We start from the raw sequence: 16,673 nt of genomic DNA on the forward strand, positions 1-16,673 counted from the left end.
GGTCAGCTCTCTAATGGAACCTCTTCTGCTTAACTTCCTCGGTCGAGGGCCCCATTGACATCATCACATCTTAAAGCTCGGAGAAATGGCTCATCCAATCACTCAGAGAACTGAATTGGACCAGAGCACAATAACAACTTTCTCCTACATATTATTGACAGCAAAATTAACAACGTTATTAGAATAAAAAAAGGCACGTTTACAACAACAACTAGACACATTTACTAATGATTTTTTTTAAATCTCTACTCTTTAATTACTTGCACAGCCCAACTTCTTTCTCCTATTATTTATTCCCTTATTAATTCTAGTGACAAAGGAAGTTCTCGTACAAATGAGAAGCCTCTCTATCGCTTCCCTCTATAATTTCTCTAGATCTTGTTCAATTTCCATCAAATTCATTTCATTTTTGCGTCCGATCATCTAGATATTGATTAACGGTTATTATTTCATATATTTCGAATTTTCAGGTTTTATATACATGATAGATCGATGTTACGCATCCGGTCTTCATATACGTATATTTTAAAATAGGGAGTTTCTAATGTAAAGATATACTGATAAAGCACACGCTGACTTCAGAAAATGCTATTCAAATTGAGGTAATTTATTTAGCGTAATTACTATTGCCAAAGAGAAAAAAGTGAAATAAGGATTTCTACGAAATTCATTCCTGAATGAAGTAAATTCCCTGAAGTAAATCTATAAATCCAGGGAACGAGGGTTCGAGTCCCACTCTTGACATTAATTTGTCATCTCAGCCTTCTTTATATTACATCAAAAACTGGTCAAAGAATAATTACATTTATAAATAAAATAATTCCTTCTAATGATGCAATAGAATCTGCTTCGAAAATATTTACGTAGGACTTGGTATAAAGCAAGGCTGTGTACTAAGCCCACTGTAGTTTAACCTTTTCTTAAATGATGTAAAAACAGATTTATGGGGAGGATTTTTGTTCAAGGAAATCGGCATAAGATGACTTCGTGATGCTGATGATTTGTTGGTATTAGCTGGAAATTCGCAATCATTGCAACTAATGATGAAATAGCTGGGGAAATCGATCGCTTGGGTATTTCAATCAACAGGAAAAACTCAAAGATTATGGTATCAGTAAGTCGATGAATCAGGAAAAAAAAGAGAAATAGTATTTAGAAATAAAAAAATAATCTAAAACATTCCGATCGAGTATATCCGATAAATCCTCACAAGGACGGAATGAATGCAATTAATCAACTTCGTAAGCAATAAATCAGCAATCAATCAAATATCAGATTTTTCGTAATGTTTTACGAAGAATTTTATAAGTTGGGTGTCGGATTTATGGAGAGGCAAACTTTTCGACGTTAGAAGCGAGCCCTTTTTTTATGGAAAATATTTTCACTGCCGAAACAGACAAAAAACTATATCCTTTATCTTAAAAAAGGGAGATCTATCGGCCTTAAAATGTCACTTAAAATACTAGTGAAATTTGATCGAACAATTCCTAAAAGATTGTTGAAAGAAACCAGGAGAAAAGAGAATATGATGATGATAATGATGATTGCCATCAACGCTCGCGCCTTAGAAAATAATAAAAAGGTTACACAGAAAAAAATCCTCATAAGACCATATAGCCAAGCATCTATTGGTCTTAGACTACACTCATTAGTGTGTAAAAAAGTCACATACATTCGTCAGTATGCAAAATCTCCAAAACTTGGGGAAACGCAACATCCTAATGATATCTTGGATATCAGGACCGAATGGAGTTTTGGGTAACCAAAAGACAGACAAACTGGCCAGAAGAAGATCTGTAAACCATATACAAGCCCTGAAACCTACAACTGAGTTGGCAGAAACAAACATAGAATCTCCATATTAGTAAGAATCAAAAAAAGTCAAAGCCAGAAAAGGTAAACTTCAGAGATGCTAGACGTAAGATAAAAATCCAAAAATTTAATAGGTTCCGAAATGTGGATAATTTAAATGATGAAAGTAAACAAGTGAGACTTTTAAAAAATTTTATGTAATAAGTTTTTTTAAATTAATAATATATATACAGACAGTTTTTATATTAAGAATTTTATTTTTATGACGAGTAAGTTATTTAGTTTTTTATTTAGTTTCGTAATTTCTTTAAGGAAACAATAATTTCTTTGTTCTTAACTTTGTTTTCTGTATTAGATTTAATAACATTGTAGATTAATCAATATTGTAATTTCTCTCTTTAGTTATAACAAACAAGGTTCGCTCGAAAGATGAATGAATGTTCATGGTCAAGTGTTTAATTACTACATTAATTTTATGTGTGTATATATATACATTTTTTAAATTGATTAATAAAGGATTTTAAAAAAGACGCTTCTACTGTTCTTCAATTGGATCTTGAAATATGAATACCACCCAACAACAGCCAAAATTTATTCTACATCGTTAGTTTCGATAGTTGTTATTCGTCAAAATATCCTCGTTATTAATTTTTAAGTAATATTAAACAATTTTAGTTCTGACAAAAGTTTCTAAAACTTCTACGGTTGTTGTTGACTTTCTACTGGGCTAAGTTGACAGCAGCCAGCAGTACATCCAAATGAAAACTTCGCGCGTTGAGAAGCACCACCCCCAACGTTTATTTTGCCTAAGAAAACTAAATTAGAACTTATTATTACGGGGCTCTCGGCCCAGTTTTAGGCTTTGTTTTAAACCCTTTATATGAAAATATGTCACGTCTCAGTCCAAAAGAAAGGGCAACTCTTCCTCCAGTGGCAAAAAAAACATAATACAGTGTAAAATTATTAAAATGGTTTTATAAACTTTGACCTGAAATAGGCCTGTTATTTTATGAGGAAAAGGTCCTTTTGCTAAAGGAAAATCATAAAAATGACTGTTTTTACAACGGAAGTTTATCATAACACAAGTTGCGTATATTTTTGTGAATTTAGTTGTTTTTAGGTTAGTATATAGGAAATGATTTTCTGGAAACTAAACAAATCGATTTCGTCAAATGCCTGTAATATATTGTACATCAACAAATTCTCAAATTGTCAGTTCATTGAAGCACTAGTTTGAACGTACGATTTTCTCTCTGCCTATGTCATAAAGAGAAAATCGGTTTGCACATTCGCATTTAATGAGACAGTTATTTCCATATTTAATTGGCAACAAGGAAGCCTGAAAAGCATCGCACGGTAAAGTTTTACACAAACCAAATCGATATCGACCCAGTGAAACTCGGCCAGTTAAGTCACTTTACTTAAGATGCTCTATTTATAGATGGAGATGGCCAAACGTCCAATTAAATACCATTAAGTTTTAATGCAAAGAATTAGATTAAATAATGCTTAGCTTCAAGTAAAGTAATACTATAATAAATTACGCATATTCTGGTAAAGAGGTTGAATGTTTTACGTTTTTTGAATAAATATTTGTCTGTTATCAGGTGTCAGTAATTTTTATTTACCATTTCGAATAGTAGAGATTTCCACCCTTTGCACTTCAATTTTTCATGGAAAAATCTGGTCCTTTAATAAGGTATATAATTCATTCCAGGTGGTCTAGGATTCTCAAGAACGATTAGATACCATAAAATTTTAATGGCTTGATAAAAGCAGTTGTATAGGATATGCTCTATTGTCTCTTTTTAATGATTGTATTTGGTTTGAGTCCTAAAACACTACATTCCTCCAAGTTTGGCACGGTTTGACCATAAGTGAGTTGGGGGTTACCTCTGCTTCTTTCCATAATATTTTCTTTGAATGATGCCAATCTTTATCGGATGCCCAAATAGTTTGATGTGCCTTGTCAACCTATTAAGATTTGGAGTCTATTTCTGCTACGCTTGATGCATCCTGAATTGAAATTTAATTTTTTATTTCGTTTATAATACCTCACAGGAACGTTCCTGAAACGAATCCCATTTCAATACTCAGTACGCAAGGGGAGAGGTAGAAAAACGTAAGTTATAGACTATGTAACGAAAGGCAAGATGAAATGACTAAAACCCCTTCAGGTGTAAAGGAGAGCTATACAGTCATCATCGTCATCATGATACTTCACGGCTGTGAACCTTCGTTACTGAGCAGAAACGTAAAAAAGTTACTAGAGAAATGATACTGGGGCAAGCAGATTATAAAAGATCCCAGGTAAACAAATGAAAGAAAAAAATGACAGCAAAGAAGGAAATCCGTCAAAAGAAGCATCGGATAACATAAATATTATGGAAAAACTGGGTTTGCCAAACAAATAGTGAACTTGCACCAATAAGAAAGATGAAAAAGGGTAAGACCAAAAAAAAAGATTAACCACAGAAAGGAATGGTTACATACGGCTTAAGAGAAAGTTATTGAGAAGATAAAAATCTCCAAAGAGATAGGCGAAGAGATAGGTAGAGAATAGACAATAATGTAGTATGACATTTTTCAGAAGAAGTTTTATCAAAAAGTTAATTAAATTCTTCATGATCTGACTAAAAAATTTTAAAGTTTTATTTGACTGTACTTTATTTTTTATCATACTAAAAATTTAAAAGTAGCTTTTATATTGATATTGCTTATCTTAATGGCAATGCAACATTTGACCTCACGCACGAAACATATTACTAATGGCATTCCTTCGTGAATTTGAAAGAAAATATTCCCTTTTCTTACGTGCCACAGTCTTCTCATGGCCACTGTACGGCCGTTGCATATGATATCCTCTACCGTCTCTGCCTAATGATTGTTTTTCGTCGACTGTATTCAGTCCCATTTTTAAGTGATATTAGGGAGGGAGGAGCATTTACAGTATATACCGGTTAAAGTTTTAATTATTTTCTTTTGTGTAGAATTTCTATTTTTTCTAAGTATTTTTTTCCAAACCCGAGATTAAAGTTCTTAGTCAATGTGACTCTTGTTTATGCTACTTCGAGGCTCCCCTTGTAGCTAGGGTTCTGCTGCCTCATTTCATTAAATTCCCTCATTACAGTAGCAATAGAATATTTATGGATCCCAGTTTTATAGAATTCCAAGATTTAAGTTCATCTCGTAAGCTTGAAGAGCTCTAGTAGCTGTTTAGATATCCGATGGTATTCTTTCATTTACCTTGTTAAGATGTTTGTTATCTATTTATTTCATGTGCACATGTTTCTAGCACAAAAAATTCGTCCAGCAAGATGATTGTGGTGGATTCTAGGGCCAAATGGAGCTCATAGTTAGGCCTTTTTCATTATTTTTTTATGCCAATTCCCGTCCCGTTTCTCATATTTCAGCATTCGTTAAACTATAGAAAAGCTTCCGGTATTTTACTTTCAATTATGTTCAATATTTATGTTAGTGGTTTTTCAAAGCCTAGTATTTTTTTAAGTATTGTGAGTAACGTAGTATTTTTTGGAAAAATTAATAAAATGCAGGAACTGTTTAACTTCAACGTAATGTGAAATAATATTTCATAGAACAAAGGGGTTTTTTAAAATTTACTTTTTTCATGATCAAATATTTACCTAATTTATCGACATAGAGTTAAAACAATTCATTTACGAAAATTCAATATACTTATTTCCAATTTACCGGCGTTGTTTAAAAAAATTTCCCTCCTAAGTGCCATTACTTTCAACTTGCTGCTGTAAGAATTAGGCTTAGCAGCAGATTAAGACGTAGATAGCCCCGCAAAGTAGCTCGATAAGTAGGGATAAATGGTTCACTTTACGCTTCGTTTTTTTAAACATTAGATAAAACTGCACCGCGTTATCACTCTTGCCCTGAAATTCTAATTTACAGAATTTTACTAATTTGTTGGATCAAGCCAGATATCAACTATCGATGTAAATAAAATCGATGATTCAATCAAATAATTACGTTTTTTAGATGTAATTAAATACTATCAACCAGTTCGTACAAAAACCAATAACAATTAAGTGGCAGTACAACTTTTTTTTTGCTGAACAAAATGGTTTTTAGCCTGTGTAAAATCGGTTTTACATCCGCCATACTAACCCCCTTGCATAGAGATCTAATTTGAAAGGATAATGAACCAGACAAGCGCGAAGTGTAACGTTTAAACTGTGCCCTTTTATTGAATTTATGACGATCGGGTTTTTACAACCCTCAACTCGTAACGTTAGTGAACATTTGAAAAAAAAGTACTTGCAATTTTTGAATAGGGGCTGAATTAAATATCTTAAAATACCGGACAGTTTAGTAAAGGCAGACTTTTGAAGCTGAATAATTTACGAACCGGTGGGACAAACCCAGCGAGAAGAAGCGGACCAGATTGAACGGCTAGGATCACGATTTATTTTCCAAATAATATCATGTTCAAATATAGACAAATGCTTCAGCATTAGTTATTGTTAAAATCCTTACAGGAAAAATTACTTAAGCTGCCTTGGAGCTGCCAATTTTCGTTAAATTCAACAATTTAGGTTCCATATCCATTTTTGCGAGGTGATTATCCTACAGTTTTGATCGTTCCCGATCATTATGTCTACATACCCTCGCTTTTTTTGGACTTTTTCTTCTCGCCACTTTGGCGGCGTGTGTGTGCGTCTGCCTGTGTGTGTGCGTGTGTGTGTGTGTATATTTCAGACCTCGCCCTAGAAGGTTTTTAAATCGAAAGCGTGTCTTGTAGTCCAAAAATTAAAAATGCACACAGAAATGACCGAAAATTACCAAACTTCAAATACATCACCCTTCAGATTTCAAACGAAAATTATACCATGAATAAATCTTGTTTTATATTATTACTTATATAAGTTTAAGTTAAAATCATGATTTACTGGGATTTAACCTGAAACATTCGAATGCCGACAAGTTTCCCCATTTCGCCTTTTTCAGTGGTCATAAAATGACTAAATGAAAATTACACAAAGAAAAAATCTTAACTTATAAACTATTAAACGTAAAATTATGATTTTCAGGCAGAGAGACATATAAGCTCGGATTTATGCTGATTTACATCAAAATATTAGCAGTGGTGAGTTCGCGTATGTGGCTCATCCTACTATCACTAACACAGCAAGGAAAAGGGCGATAAACGAAAACGCGTTTTGCCGACCAAAAAAAAGTGCTTAATACCATCGAAAACAGCCAGAAAATTGAACAAAGAATCAATCTTCAATTATGTTATTGACTTATTTGTTATTACGTAGGAATGATGAATCAACCGTCAGGACATCAATAGTAAGTTCGAGATCAGGGATGCGATCATCAAAAACAAGTAAGTTTTGTAACTTATGCCAATTATAAACGTTGTTATTAATGTAGAGCCCTGATGAAGACCTCAATAAAGGTTGAAAGCTTGGCAAAACTTACTTGTTTCCGACGACCACATCCTTGATCTCGAACTTACTGTTTATTTGTTCTTAAGCATAAAATTATTATTTTCATGTAGATAAGCTGGGATTAAAGCTTACTAACATCTAAATGCTCAGAGGTTTGGCCATATAGCAATTTACAAAGCTAGGTGGCTCGTGTATGTGGCTGAACCTGCTTTTAAACATGCCCTAGTGCTGAAGCAAGCCTATATGACGTCTTACAGACAAAAAAGCGATTATATTCCATCCAAAATGAACAGAAACATTCAAACTACATGTTCATCACTTTTCGCACCCGGGTAGAAATTAAAAAATTAATCAGTCTTTAAATATGTTATTAATTTATTTGCTGTTAAGCATAAAACTTTATGATTTGCAGGTAGATAAGATGGGATTTAATATAACAATCATCCAAACCAGGAGGTTTCGTCATGTCGCCCCTTTTCAGAAGTTAGTTCATGCAAGCGGCTCACCCTGCTTAATTCCTGACCCGGCACTGAAGAGGCGACAAACCGAAAAAAACGAATAAATGCCTATGAACCCGCAGAAATGAACAAACAATAATATTTATTCAGAAATCATGAGATGCGGAATTTCAGAAAAACATTTTCTTTATGAAGGCCCCGAAGATGATCTCAATAAAGATCGAAACGTTGGCACGATAAAGAAAATGATTTTTTTGAAACCTACAATACAACAGACCGCATCTCACGATTTCTGAATAATTATCCATTAACGGTCACTAATCACCACACATTTCTAAACAAAAATATGTTCATCACCATTCAGACCCCAAGGGTAATTTAGTAATCAGTAGCTATTTTAACATTAGACACAGGAATTTTGTCTTATCTGTTTCTGTTGTTATCCCACGATTAAGAATTTTCCTAATTTATCAACAGCGCAACATTATTATTTTATAACTAAATACAATCAATGTGAGAATTTTTTACCTAGAATTACAGTTAATTTTCAGCCAGGATCATCCTTCCAGGCTGAATTTCCCTTCTGCATTACCCGTCGGATATCACTCTATAGTTATATTATACAGAACGTATAGGAGGGGACAAAGGTTTCTATAAAGCAAAGCAGGAGACGGGACCGAAAGGAAGAGTGATGTCCAGCTCGCCCTTGACCGTCCCATTGTGCTCTAGCAGATAAGAGGCTTGCCCACATCACAAGCATACCCTGTCACCTGCACCCTCTCATTCCGCCCTATTTACCACCTTCGCTCCAAACTCGCCCTTCACCACGATACAAGATTTATTGGAAAATTTTGTTTGGACCTCGAAACATACACCATAGCTAGATTTATATCCGTTTAATTCACTCGGCTGATGTTGAGCTAATAATCGACGTCATTATGCCGTTACTGGTTATAAACTGTTACTAATAAGTAAGCAACACTTTTTTTGATATTTAAATTTTGTTGGTCAGCAAAGAAGGTATCATATATCGTGAGATCTTCACAACAGGATGGAAACAAAAATTGATACTATAATGGTACTCCAAAAGTTTTCTCGGCATATCAATTGTGGCATAATTATACAAAAAGATTTTTAATAGTTGCTACATCATATAGTAAACAGTTTGAAATTACTTCACTATAACTAAGTCAATTTCTATCCCAGATTATGATCTGTGATTTTTCAGCACAGAATGGCAACAAACGATTCAAATTTTAATAAACCTTGAATGTTGTCTTGCAATCTGATTAGAACGACAATAAGTTAATAGATAATACATCAGGAATAATTTATTATGCAGTACTAACAAATAAACCATTCAGTTCTAAATGTATAATAGATAAGGCGTAGCGTTCTTCGCCCTATTAAAGAAGAAAATCTCTGGTTCTTGGCTCAGAATTGATTTTCCCTCTGAGGAAGGCTGCCGTTGATAAAGGGTTCCGTTAAGTGTCTTTTGTCGTCACCAATGCTTATTGTGCTCAAACGTGAATAGTTCTACTGAAAGGAGGAGTGAAAGGGTTGTTTTAAGATAAATACGAAGTCTACTCAAGAAACGTAGGAGGACCCGATCGAATCCCTAGAGGGTCCAGTTGGTTGTCACAAAGGGGGACAAACGCCAACTTGTTCCTAGCGATAAAAGTAAACCATCAAACTGACGTTTGCCAGTTGTCAACCGCCCACCGGTGTCTACTCAATATGTCTTTCCCTCAGCCATTTCCTAACAGGAAGTATTAAAAATAATTCAACGCAATATGATAATTATTACTTGAGAAACCGTACAATTTGGCCAATGTTTCACCCGACGTTCGATATGCTGAAAAAAATTAAATTAAAATATTATTTTTGTTGAATATTTTTTTATCCCCAAGAGGATTAGGATCAAAAAAAGATAGTGAATAAGCGAGAAGGCGAGAGGGAAAATAGTCAGCTAGCGAATCGGACAGATGGACAGCGGTTGCAGAGTGAAGATCGTAGTCGGATGAAAGCCAGCGTCAAGAAAAGTGATGCCGTCTGAAATATCTACGACGTGTGGCTTAGCGCTTAGAACAGCTCTTTAAAGCAATCTCACGCACGTAGAACGGAACAAGCAAATTCACTTAGGGCTCCCAGTTTATATCGGCTTACGTATAGGCTGCTTTTTTCCCGGCAAAGAATCGTCCGGACATTTTCTAGCTCAAAATGCAGTTGGTGATGTGTATAAAAAATATAAAAAATAGGACGGCGTCAGCCGAGTGATTTTCAAAATGAACGAATAGACTAACCTATAAGTGTAGGCTTCTTGAAAGCAAAAGTACGATCGATTAGGGATCATGTTTATTTTTTGCTTATGTAACCCGGGACTGAATAGAAGAAAAAAATCCAATTAAAAAAAATCTTATCAGGCTAAATCGGTACAATGTCGATCTAGGCAAAACTACTATATTAGAAGGAAATCAATAAAAATACATTGAAATGATTAATTTAGTGGGCTTGAAAGAAACGGCCTAGAAAGGATAAATAAAAACACCAATCCTAAGAAAATAGGTAGGGTAATGGTGGACCTACTAACGTACTATATTTGAACTATGTTGTATGAGAACAAGTCTTCGTAAAAAGAATTTTTAAAAGTAGTTAACGAAAGGTTTTCTTGGATTATGAAGTATCCTGACAATTTACAAGCTTCTGAAGTTAACATACGTAAAAGTTGTTGGTAGAAAAGAGGAAAATTTCCTTAGGTGTGTTTTTTACTCATATCATGATATATTGTATTTCGCGTATTGGCTTACAAGACCCAGATAATGACCACAAGGAGATACAGTGCTAACAATAAGAAGCAATGAAAAATATCAAAAACCGTACTCTGCATTTAAACAAAATGAATGCGAAACACCTACAGCACACAGAAGACGGCCTTAAAAACTTACCAACCACGGCCAGGAGCTGAATATACCCTACATTCAACTGACCGATCATAAATGAACCAAACCGATGGGTAAAAGAAGAAAAAAATCAGACGAAGCAAATAATTGGATAAAAATATCATCATGTAACTAGAATCGGTTCGATCGGGATTTTTCAGAATCGTAAAGATAGAAAGCTTTCGAAAAGGACTGTGATACTAACAACTATTAACGCAATGTAATAGGGAAAACAAACCTAATTGATTATTGATATATAAATTCAATCTTTAACTACTTTTCTTTGGATAAAGGCTATTTGTATAATGAAGAAATAGTGTTAACGCATAGCTGTCCTTATTTTATTTTAATCCTTTTTTTCTTTCTTTTATTTCGTTACAATTGAGAAAATCTTCGAAGTAAAAAAAGAAAGGATCCATAATTTATTTTTAATGTTTTTTTTGCAATAAGCGTTGGAGAAAGTCTCTCTATTGTTATTGTTTTTACCTTGGGTACCGGTCCTGAGAGTCAAAGGGCCGCCGCCGGCTCAGTCCACGATAGTTCACGTTCTAAGACGATCGTATATATAGAATTTTGTCGATCGGGGATTTTTCATCCCTCACACCGAAACGATCCATCAGTTATCATCATCATTGATATCAACGGGATCTTGGTAGCGGATTTTTCAATCGAAAACGGCTGGCAGACTCTTCTGGAGACTGAATATAGTCATCAGGCTTCTTTCATCGTGCGCCCCTTCAGTTCTCGTAGGAGACGGTGGTTGAGGAATGCACGACCCTCTCTTCAGGATATCGCAGTGAGTCATTCCAGTCTGAGTCGTGAAAATCCGGCCAAAAAAACATTTCGCATACATCGTGGAAATTTCGTCGTACCCAGGTGGATTCATATTTAAATTGGATCTGATTTCAAAGGACATATATTATAATTTGATTTATTTCATAAAATTAATGATTAATTTTAAGTTAACTTTAACCTGTATATATTTGTTTGCATGCTATAGAACACGATTTTTTTTTTTTTTTTTTTTTTTGTATTGTATAGGGAGAGTTTCTCCATACAGTTTCCCTTTTTTCTTTTGTTGCTTGTTCCTTGTCAAGAGCATTCCTTCAATAAATTCGTAGTTTTTCCTAATATTTAAATTTACGTCGTTTCTGTATTCTTTACCGCTTTCCTTTCCCCCTTTTCTCTAGCGACGGTTACCGGCATTGTTGAAACGGAGTGATGGCTGTGCGAGAAAGACGAGCATCCCCCTCTCCAAAAAAGAGAATGTCCTGTGAAAACTAATTCTGCAATAGAACAAATCCCTTCAATTTCTAGGTCATATGGTACAATTGTTGAATACGAAATTTCAAATTAGTTTAAAACCCAGGGATGTTCGGTTTGAAGCGTTTTTCCAAGTGGTATTTTAACTACGAGGGTACATGAACGCCCGAGGTGCCTGTGTTTCGAAAAAATTGTCAAGCTTATTTATATATAAATAATGTTATTCAATCAATTTGGCATGCTGTTTGAAATTGTATTTGTAGAAATTAAGAAATAACAGCAACACCCAAGTGGAATGTGGGCCCGTAGTAGACTTGTTGATTAATGTTTGGTTGGTCAAATCGTTTCAACCCTGTAAATACATTGCAACTTTCCTTGCAAGAGTTATACAACTTGTACCAAAGTTAGAAAGAACAAAAGAGTTCCCAAGTTTGCTTGATTAGTTTCAAGTTGATGGGATGTTACGGTAGTTACAAATGATTGCCAACTTTACTCTTCCGTTAGTGAAGTAATTAAAAAACGCGTTTTCCAACATCCGTCAGATTTAAATTGGACACTTTCTAGTGACATTTAATGACAATTCATCCACCCTGGAACTTCTGAACACCATTATGGAAGGAAGACTCATAAAAATTTCATTTCTAATTTCAACATCCTTACTCATTCATCTGACCACAGTTGCGAGAGGTATACAACTTCGGAAGGCGCCTTTCTTCAAAACTTGTTAGTTTTCATATAAATATGTATTAACTCGATTCAATTTCCTTCAACAGCCATTCACCTTTACATGCAGTACAAACTCTATTTGTTTCTTGAGACATGACATTGGACAGTTTTCGAATTACTAGTTTCAAATGGACAAAGTTAAATGAGCAACACCACATCCGGTCTGCATTTAACCACCGGATTGAAATAACAAAACAATGTAGATCGTACGACGAGATGAAGGATTTATACTACTAACTGAACGTCAAAACGTGGATTTTGTGTCCTCGTCCTTAAATAAATCTAACATTTATTTTATAACAGGTAAAAAATACAGAACAAGATTTAAAAGAATGTGTAAACCTGTAAAGCCCTCCATTTTCTACTAGCTAGACTAAAATAAAGCACGAATTGCACATTTTTATATCACACTCTCCAAGGAAAAAATTCTAAAATATAAATAAAATGCACATAGATCTATAAGCATGTATAAACCGGAAAGATGTCAATTTACTGCTAATTAGAATGAAGTAAGGGAAGTACTCCATGAATTCAAATGACACTATCCAAGAAAAAATTAAAATATTCAGTCTATTGATATTGATACATTTCTGAAAATATTTCACGTGGCGATTTTACGTTTACATTTTTATATAATATCATCAGGCTTTTGTAAAGTTGCCGTCGACTCAAATCATTCCACAATTTTCTATCCCACAGTATTCTAAACCCTCTCGATGCCATTTTTTCAATTAATTTCATTCGAATGAGCTTTTCTTCGACGATTTCCTTTCCTTATTTCCCCCCGCCCAAGTCTTACTAACAAACTTTCACCAAAAGTCTCTTATAACAAAGACAATTTTGTCAGGCGATCCATACGTGAAGAAACATACAATTGAGTTTCCCTTGTAGTCTTCCTTAGGAAGGCTACTACTTCAGAGCACGGAATGGAGCATCCTCGTTACTTTACTACTTCACACTTCACGTTTATAGCCCTCCAAAACACCCGCCCTAAAGGCAAGTATTTAAAACTTTTTACAGCTTTGCACACTTTGTCATAAATAACCACATTCTCGCCTCCACCAAAAGCCACGTACTTAGTTTTGTTAGAATTAATCTTCGTTTTTGCACTGTCGATTCAGTCATTTCAACATAAAAACTTCCCTATCTCGCATTATGACTATAGTCATCTGCAATAATTTGTAAGATGGGCGGAGCCAATTGGAATAACCTTTCATGCAATTCCACAACACCCGAACCAACTAGAAATTGTTCTGGAAACTTAGTAACCTCGGCGACGTATATATTAAATAATGTAAGAGCCTTGCAGCATCATTGGTAAAGCATCTTAATTACCATGAAAAGGTCCGATAATGGCCTACTAGAATTTAATGTAACCAAAATTACAATTAACAGTTAAATCTATTACAAAATATTAGCATGAATAAAAACAAAATGAACCATTTATAAATCAGAATTCACAGTACATCATTTTAAGAGACAAATCTTGCAAATTTACCAGTAGAAATCGGCACGTTCACAGAGACCTACAAATATGTTTAAATAATGAAAGATTTCAGTAGTTCGTCTGTTTGATTACATTCTAGGAAAGTATTGTTTAATCTAATAGCTTTCTTTTTGACAATTTGGAAACCAACAATTTAAACCGGTCGTATGTGCTAACGGCTTTTTCAAAACTATACATTTTTCTTACTAAACATTTTTCTTTGTGTAATCTTTACTAAGAAAAATACAAGGAACCGAATTGGTGGAATAAAAAACAATAAGCTTCCAACTACTCCTTTTCCTCCCCGACGTTATTAGTCAGATTCCATCGGTCTGGCCGAACAATAAAAACCCCTCGCCGCCGGGCCAGTTTTCACTCCAGGACAAGATACTTTACCATCACGACACTAACTCAGAAGCTCGTAAACTTCTGGAAATTGTTTTCCCCTTTTATTGCATGGAACGTAAAGAGTTTCTTTATTCTAAAGGGCTGATTTACAGATGAAGAAGGAAGGCGAGAAAACTCCTAATGCCTCTTTCGGCGCTGCCTCAGGCTTTTTTCGTTTCTTGCCTAAACTCTTTTAACCATTTTTACGGGGTTTTTCGCATTTCCATCCATACTTGGAATTGTAGTTTAAAAACAAAGACAACGAGAGAACATTTGAGATTTTTAATAGTTTTTTATCGTACATCTGGTTAAAAAATGAAACATACAATATGTAATTGAATTATCAATCGGTAGAGTCTCAAATTACATACACATCCTTAAAATTACATTGATTATAGTTTATTTACTGCGTAAAGTCCTATTTCAACCACCTTAGAGCTTTGTTAGAAAATTGATGATTTAGCATAGAAAACACGTTGGTGCTTTTTACGTAGACAGAGACGAAGAAAAAAACCGAACTTCAAATATTACGATACTGGAAAGCAAATTCCACCCCGGGTTAGACGAACGGATCAAAATAACTTTAACATCAGTCAAACAATCGAAACTCCATTCGGGCTAACGTAATTAAAATTTAATTGCTATTAACATACCATTTATCTACACTTCTACAGTATATTTTAATTAAAAAGCAAAATAGCACAATAGCATGAGAACTACCTTTTTGAGAAAAATTGCCAAATTAACACTCACCATACTGTTTTATGAACTAGTAAAATAATTATTACAATACACAACTTTATATACTTTAAGGGCATAGGAACGTTTTTCAGAAGAACGGCTTTTTCTTTTTAACTCCACTTCTACTCAATAGATTTTACTTATGGTACGCGTTTCCTTTTCAGGAGAAAATCTACTTTCTGCTTAAGCACTAAACTGTAGATTGTTCAAGTCAATCACCAACAGCAATTTTTCAATGGCATTTATTTGTTCAAAGAGAAGGTTTTAAATTGCCATGTTTCTGTACCATTTGCTCAACAATACATTTAGCACAACGTATATATACAACAAATATTTTTGTTTTATTTTTCTTGGTGAACTCGTAGCTCGAGTTTTTTTTAATACATATTGGTTCGTCGATTTTTTACAACAACCGAAAGCTGGGACAAAACTGAACAATCCTTTTTTTATATTATAAAAATATATATTTCTTCGCTTCTGGGTGATTTAAAAAATGTTGCAATACATACAGGGTTTTTGAGAATGTGTAGTAAAATTGAAAGAATACAGCCTTCAAGGAAAAGCAATTTTCTGATCGTGTTTCAACTTTTTCAGTCGATGTCCGATTTACGCCTTAAAAACGTTACAACCCGATCCCTTTTGCTGTATGAATGTTTCAGTTTGGAAGGTAGTTTTCAAAAATATAGAATATAAATAAAAGATGAGGGTCTTAAAAAAAGCATAAGGGAAGGTCAGTTCCATGTTCAACAGGATAAGATTCAACGTACGGAACAATTGATTTTCGACTTTCAAAAAATATACTTGAAGTACTTCTAAAACCCGGAATCTAGTGGGACCAGTTTAATTCTGTGCAAAAAAAAGAGTGTAATGTAATAAAACACTCACCAATTGGATTTTTTGTTCGAAAAAACTGTCGCTATCCCTTTAATTCATTTAATAACCTCGGCATCAAAATCTTACACCTCACAAATTTACGTCGATTATATTTTCTTTTTTCGTAAACAAGAAGAATTTTTGAATAATCATAACGATTAATTATAGCTTATAAATAATATTAACATTAATATTTAAATTAAATTTCAAAAACAATTAGAAGTGCATTCTCCTATAACTGTGTTAAATGTTAACTGTTGCTATATTTGTAACAGTTGTCTCTTAAACTTTGTATGTTTCTGTATTATAAATCGGTGCATTAATTATGCGCAAATAGTTCTTTTTTATTACTTTCACACCAAAAACGAAACGTGAGGCACAGTGGAACAAATTACAGTTTTGGAATGGTACACATAAACTGGAAAAGGCAATCACCAAAGACTTCCCCATGGGGGCCTCAACTGCCCCAATTTTTAAAGAATTTAAATCGTATATATTTCATTTTTATTAACATTATTAAGTTCATTTTTTATTTATAAAACTAAACTGAGTAAATTCGAACTGC

General features: G+C 34.0%; 1 protein-coding gene across 6 annotated transcripts in view; it reads right to left on the reverse strand.

Annotated features, from left to right (window-relative positions):
- LOC106669290 (complexin-like) overlaps positions 1-16,673 on the reverse strand; it is a 340,082-nt gene that overhangs the window by 244,610 nt on the left and 78,799 nt on the right. The gene's annotated exons all lie outside the window — the stretch shown is intronic.

This window comes from Cimex lectularius, unplaced genomic scaffold (assembly GCF_000648675.2).
Source record: "Cimex lectularius strain Harlan isolate CLEC.00 unplaced genomic scaffold, Clec_2.1 scaffold35, whole genome shotgun sequence".
NCBI classification, from domain to species: domain Eukaryota; kingdom Metazoa; phylum Arthropoda; class Insecta; order Hemiptera; family Cimicidae; genus Cimex; species Cimex lectularius.